Source organism: Meleagris gallopavo, chromosome 12 (genome assembly GCF_000146605.3).
Source record: "Meleagris gallopavo isolate NT-WF06-2002-E0010 breed Aviagen turkey brand Nicholas breeding stock chromosome 12, Turkey_5.1, whole genome shotgun sequence".
In the NCBI taxonomy this organism is placed as follows: Eukaryota; Metazoa; Chordata; class Aves; order Galliformes; family Phasianidae; genus Meleagris; species Meleagris gallopavo.
In genome coordinates, this window is record NC_015022.2 from 8,950,481 (window position 1) to 8,958,063 (window position 7,583).

The following is a 7,583-nucleotide window of genomic DNA, read 5'->3' on the forward strand; positions in this document are numbered from 1 at the left end:
TAGTCAGTGGATGCGAAGAGTAGGATTGCATGAGCAAAGTGAAAATAAGGAAAATAATTTTTGCTGCAGTATTATTAACGACTAAATTTAGAGAGAGAATAGATCCTCTAGGAAGAGAAATGATGCAAAATGAATGTGCAAGCCCAAATATTAGATTGGTGGGTGGAAACAGCATGTTTGAAAAATAATGTTGAAAATAAAAATGCCAGTCTTTTTGTCTTTTTTTTTATGTGGTTTAGAAGGTTTTGATTAGTAATAAAAATCAGATTTTGTCATTTGATTGCATAAGAAAATGGATTTTCCATCTTGTTGTCTGAAAAGATCTGACCATAGTAGATTAGTTTGTGACTCATTGGCGCAGCTATGGTAACCTCTACCCCATCAACAGAGGTAGCTATAGACAAGATATGGAATGAAAAGAGATGTAGAGGTTGAAGCATAACGTTCTTTTGAAAAATGTACTGGAGGACAGAATTGGAAGGCAGGTTCAAGGAAAGGTAAGATTGAGAAGTATGTGATCAGTGGCTTTAAGCCAGGCCTGAGGCTAAAGACAAAAAAAAAAAAAGACTAAAATATTGACTATTCCTGGACTCTTTGCTAGGAAGTATGTTGTTGTTTGTTTTTGTTTTTTTTTTAATTTCCAGAGAGAGCTGTGTTTAATAAAAGACAAAAGAACAGTATGGATGTTAGTGGAGGGGAAAATGGTCTGGGAATGGTAGGAGATGTAGGAGATAATGTGTTGAGAAAGGGTTACTGAAACAGTGGATAAAGTATGAAGCATGATGGAAAACGCACCTTGAAAAAAGGTTATATTCTCTGCAGAAATCATTAGATATACAAATAAAAGAGAGAAAAGTTTTCAAAGGAAAAAAAGACCAAAATAATATAAAGAAGTCTAGGGCTACAAACATAGTATTTTGCCAGGTCAGAGAAGTAGGGCAGTTTAGCTAGGAGGATGTCAGAGCTGGAGGGGAAAAACATTTATAGAAAAAGATGTCAACTTGGTTGGTACTTTCCTGCTAGGAGTGCCCACGGCAGGCCATAATAGCAGAGAAAGCAGATGTTGTGGGTGAGCTAGACCTATAGGTTGGCAAGGCAGGCATTGCCTGTACTTGGGGAGAAGAGAAAGTTGCAGTTAAGAGCACAGCCTGGAGAAAATCAGAAGATCAGAAAAAGGTCTGGAAGAAAAGGGGGAAGAAAATGTTCAGAGCAGAATTCAGTATTGTGCATGAACTGGAAATTATTGCACAAATGTATGTGTTAGAGAGAAAAAAGTGGGAAATGCTTAGAATATTAATTTAGTATTTCTGTCAGAGCCTTCCTAATGTGGGTACATGTTGCATGTTAAAAAAAAACAACAACAACAGACAATATGGAGTGTAAAATTGGAGCTGCTTTATGGGACTAAAAACGTAGCTGTGTGTTATAGCGAAGGTATGTTTATTTAGTATCTATTGGCTGTATAAAATTGCTTGTGGACCGTTTTTATGATTCTTCATAAAACAAAGACTTATTAAATTTACTTGGCAGCTGGTGGGGTAAAGCAAAAATGAAATAAACTGTCCCTGTTGGGTTTGTTGTTGCTGTGGGATGTTTTGTGTGCGCTTTTTTTCTCTCTAAAGCAGCCTGTGGCAGTTCTCCATCTTTTATTTCAATCAGATGAGACTCAGAAACAGTGATTACATTTAACATCTTTGGAAACTTTTGATCACATTTGCCTATCACAAATTGTAGTAGGAAGTGTCCTGGAGGCCGGTTTGTGACCCAGTTCAGTGCAGGTTTAGGAAATGAGATCTGCTGTCTGGGTTGGATGTGGCTGCAGTGGTAATTAAGGCAGTGAGAGGTAGCATGGTTTCCCTTATTGCGTGATGTGGAGAGTGTGCCATACTGAGGAGTGATAATGAGAAGGGAACTGCACCAACCGGACTACTGCTATTGAGCCTTCAAAACCAAAATAATGGAATTCTAAATAATAGTTATGTTGTTGAAATGTCACTGCTTGGATTCTGTACCGGGATTTTAAACAAGAATGGCTGCGCTGGCAGGACCAAATATATATATAGAGAGAGAGAGAGAGAAGGAGACTGATATATGTCAGAAAACTTTTATTAAGCCTCTAGGGAGTCTCATCCAACTTCCCTTCTTTCTCCTTTCCAGAACCTTTCAGATTGTTTTCTCAAAATAGTTAGCAAGTCTATAAACCATAGTTTTTATGCACCGGGAACATGCCACTATTTTTTGAAATTTTTAAAAAAAAAACCAACCTCTCATTTATTTCAGCATTTCCTTAATTCTGCTCAGCTTTCTTTGCTGACAATAGCTTTGCTTTCACTACAGCAGTTCAGTTCTCCATGTGGATGCCTATGGCTGCTGGTGTCTGCCTCAGCCCTGCAGTGACAGAGCTGGGGGGCTGCAGCAAGGTGGGAAGGTATGGGCACTACCTGAGTGGTACCATTGTGCTTCCCTTTCATGCTCCTCTCTTCTCACTGTCTTCTCTTGCCTTGTCAGTTGTAACAGTTTCTTATATTATGAACCTTTTTTCCGTGCTTTATTTTTCTTCCCAAGGCTGTTGTCTGTTTGTCCTAATATAGCAAGGTAGGCAATATATTGCCTAGCTGTCAATTCAGGTATTGGTTTTCTAGAGTAATGCTGAGAATATTTATTATAATATCTAGCATTACTGTACCAGCATTGGAGGATTTTTTCTGGTAAATTGTTTTTTAGGACAAATTAGTCATTTCTGCCTATCTTAATGAAGAAGTTAAGATTTAGGAGCTTTTGTTCAATTTCTGCGATGGACAAAGCAGTATTAAATTCGCACGCTCTTCCAATAAGTGTAGTATTCAATAAATAATAAAAAGTTAATATTTAACTTGTCTTCCCCTCATCCTCTAAAAGATTTATCACAGGGCAACCTCAAAACTTTGTAACCCAATTTGCTATTCTACACACTTAGCTATTTTGTTCTTGACACTTAAAACACAAGGGGCAAATATAAAGGTAGGCTCATTGAATAATGGCCTCCAGCTCCTGAAGCCAATAATTCTGATGACTAACTAAAACAAAAATGGGATTTTAGGACTGAGTGAACATGACACAGTGACAGCATATAATTCAGAAAGGGCATCTGCGAGATAGAAGCAGATGTCAGGAAAGGGAGGAGAAAGAAACCAAGAAGTAGACAGTGTGCCAGTGAGAAGAGAGAGTGATGAAGTACTCGATTTTTACCAAAACGTGTGAAGATAAAGCTGCATTAGTAGCATAATGTCTCTATTTGTATGCAGCCTACATACCAAATATTATGTATGACCTGTTAAAAGTGAGAGAACTTATAGAATGCCCAGTAGTAATCCATCTAGAAATTCAGACAGTGAAGAAACAATCATCTGGAAATTGTCTGATATGAAACAGATTAAAGGAAAATGTTTTTTCAGAGGAAATAGGATTTGTTTTTCTCACTATATGTGCCAGTTATCATGGAAAAAGAGGTGAACCTTAGTTCCAGTAAAGGGTAATAGCCAAGCAGACTTGCAACTGGGCTCTTTTTCTTTACCCATCCATCAGCTCGCTGCAACCGACTGAGCTATGGGTGCACAAGCAACAACAAATACCATCATCCCAGAATTGTGGATGTTCAGAAAGATTGAATCATTCATTTGAAAACAGAGAAAAGTACTGTCCTTGTATGCATACCCGTCATTTCTGGCTTTTAGGGTTCAATAGGATGAAACTAACTCATGACAATACTGATTGTTGGCTTATGTGGTACTATAAATGCAAAGGTCTGAAAATAGTTTCAACTGCATCTGTTGGTACACTGTTTCAATGTGGTGTAAAAATGGTGTTTTACACTGAAGGAATCTGTGTTCTATTCGTTTCTGTGCATTTCTATTCAGCAAGAATAGCATTTTCACTCCTCTGCTTCAGGAGGCTGGACAGAGAATGTTATTTGTAGCTGTTATCATGCCAGGTGCTTCTGGGCATGTAAAATGGGTAATACCTATCTCTTGTATGTCTCAGAGTAGCTAGCTGTTGGCAGCTGCTTTACCTTTCCAGGATCATCTCTCAGCCCTTTCTTTTCAGCTGACCCCTTTAGAATCATAAAATCATTAAGGTTGGAAAAGACCACTAGATCATCTAGTTTTAATTGTGTCATTTGGGTATGAAGTGGCTACTCAGTGTAATTGAGGGCCCCACTGGTCTGCAGAATAAACTGATTTGTTTTCCCTGGTTTAGCTTCATTTTGGGACCTAGCAATTAGTGGATGGGGGAAGGACGTTGAGGAGCAATGAGGGGCAGAGAGAGCTCGCCTTGTTTAGCTGGTTACAGCAAGACATTTCCACAACAGATGTGGAACCACATTTGGCTGTTTTTAAACAAGTATGTTTCTACATGTAACCATACTTCAAGTTTTCAACTTTAAAATTGCTGTCTGAATGTGTAAACTTGGATATTACTGGGGGTTCTGCTCTGTTTTGTACCACATCTATAATTTCTTTGTTACATCAGTAGTAATAAACTAAATGAGAAGTAATGGCAAGAATGGAAGGTAGGGAATACAACACAGTAGTAATATGGAAAACAAACATTACTACTGGTGTTGAATTGTGTGAGCTTTCGATGCTTTAAATCTGCAGTGCTATCCTTACGTTAACATAGTTTTCCTACTTGACTCTAGGAATAGGGAAAAGTTGCCTGTGCATATTCACGTATGGAATATGGCCCCTCAGTAATAGAAAGGCATAAAGGCCCTGGAGTGTGTCCAGAGAAGGGCAGCAAAGTCTGGAGCAGCATAAAACTCTCAAGTTTTATGAGGAGCAATTGAGGGAACTGGGATTGTTTAGTCTGGAGGAGAGGACGCTCAGGGGAGACCTTATCGCTCTCTATAACTGCCTGAAAGGAGGTTGTGGTGAGGTAGATGTTGGCCTCTTCTCCTGCGTAACTAATGATAGAACTAAAGGGAATGGCCTCAAGTTACGCCAGGGGAGGTTTGGGTTGGATATTAGGAAAAATTTCTTCTCTGAAAGAGTAGTCAGGTGCTGGAATGGGCTGCCCAGGGAGGTGGTGAAGTCACTGATCCTGGAGGTGTTCAAAGGTACTAAGGGAAATATTGAGAGTAGGTGGACGGTTGGAGTAGGTGGACGGTTGGACTAGATGGACTTGGAGATCTTTTCCAACCATGGTGATTCTATGTACATTTATATAAATATCCAATGTTCCCCATTGCTGAAGTATAGCAAGGTCTACTGAACTCCAGCCACACTTCTCCATGGAAATTCTCATTTATTGTCATTTGAGAATGAGGAGTGTGGTAGCTCTTTAAGAAATGTTTGTCAGCAAGTTGGTATCTTTTTCTTTTTCTTTTTTTTTTTCTTTCCACACAATTTACATAGGTTAACTGAAATACCCTGAGTTTACAAAGCCTGTACATAAAAGCATCAGACAGTCCTCAACTCCTTCCCATCACAGTACTCCAAGCAGGTCAAAATCCATCTTGATTGTGCATCCTAAACTCTTAATGTCACTAGATTTTGAATACATTGTGTTTACAGGGACAAATCCCTGTACAAAAATATCAATACTAGTATTAACATTGCTGGTTGCCTAAATAAATAAATAAAGACAAAACAAGTTTTCCTCTGTCATTAGATTCTATTTTAATTCTGTTAGTTCTTGTGACTTCACAGCTGGTTGCTCTTATGATCTGTCCTCTGACAGAATAATGATTCTATCCTCTGACAGAAGTTGATACTCAATGTCTGCCTTGCCTTACCAAACTAATCAAGTTTGATTTGCAATAGTTTACATTATAAACTGGGCGTTATAAGTAAAAGCTTTTGTCAGATCGGAATGGGATCTTACCACTTTCAGAGAGAAACACTATCTGAACAGAAAATTAAATGCATGTATGCTTTTGCCTGTACACTGAAACCAAGGAGAAACCTAGTAAGATTTTTCCTTTCTATAGCATAGAAAGCCTAGTAGCTGCATAGCCATATGATCCATAACCAACTCGTTGAAACCTGAGAGGGTGAAATAAAAAATAATCTTAGAGAAAATGTTAATTGAGTAACAATTTATGTGTCCCTATGTAGTTTACAGCAAGGTATGAAATCCAGATCTGCATACAGTATTTTAATGAATATGCCCTTTTAGAACAGAACAATACATTGCTTTGGTAAGATCAGCATACAAGATTTACACGAGGAAATGCTTCCTTTTATGTAAGAGAAGAGTAAATAGTACAGTAAATATCTATACAAACACTCATCAAATGTAACCTATATACCTGTGGCAGACAATTATCCTTACAGTTTTTTAGTACCTTCACTTTTTTCAAGAATATATCTGAACCTAGGGAACTGTGAACAAGCTGAGCAATGAGGGAAGGGGAGGAAGCAGAACATGCAAAGGAAGTGTTTTCTTTTTTGCCCCTAAGTGGTAATGAGATCTAATGAATAGCAAGACATGGGAAACACTGCAGTCTTGTAATCAAGCTTCACAAGTTTTGAGTAATCATCTCAGCCTTGTAATAGGAGAAACTTTTATTTTTTTTTATCTCAGTCTGCACAAATGTAAAGTGATTTTAACATGTTGGGGCATTGCTGACTGGCACACCACACCTCTGTGTGAGGCCTTGAGGGGAAGAGAGTCAAGCTCCCCAGCAGCCTTGTGGCAGTTCCTTAATTGAAGCTATCCTGGCTGACAAGAAGTACCTGGCAACAGGTATGGTGTGAGCATGAGGAACCCTGCAAGACAGGAGCTCCCTTATGGGGGGATGTAACCCTTTCACAGCCTCCCACAACCTGCAAGTGAGACACATGAGGTCCTGGCCATCGAGTTCTCTGTGGTGTGTGTGTGTGCAAGACATGTCTGGCTGGGATCTGGAGAAAGGACTAAGTGCTATGTCCTAGCTTTCCACACTAACTCTATGACGTGTGAACATAGAAGGAAAATTTGGTGGTGATTGGAAACCTGTACTAGTTTGTGTTTCTTTTTGCTCAGAGAGATTTGCTGCAATGTATCCTACACTAAGTTTTCCAGCTAAATAATGTTCATAAATGCCATTGGATTTGATTCAGGGCAGAATTGGTTGAGCAGTCAACAGTGAAAGGGAGAGCCCTGTGCCTTGAACCATGAGGGATAAAGCTAAATGAAAGTGGTCCCTCAGCTTCCCTGTATATAATCTGAATTACAGAAGTTGCAAAACAATATTTTTTTCTATTTTTCAATGTGATTATTTTATTTACTTTCAGAGCACGGATCTCCAAGCAGAGCTGAATATAGAAAAAATTATTTTTCCTGACTGTGAAAGCAGAGTTGTATTTTTTGCTCTTAGGAAGGCGCATACATATAGGTCACTCCAAAAGTAATGCCCCCTACTTACTTATATGGAAGCTACAACAGATACAAAGACCACGATAACATTGTTAAATAAAGCAACATACCTCCGTTAGCTATGCATTTTTGCCAACAATGAACAAGAGCCTGCGTACTGCACTTGTAAGAATTTGCATTGGAGGGGGTGAACCACTGTTTCATGACAGCTATGATGGCATCATTGCTAGGAAAATGCCCACACA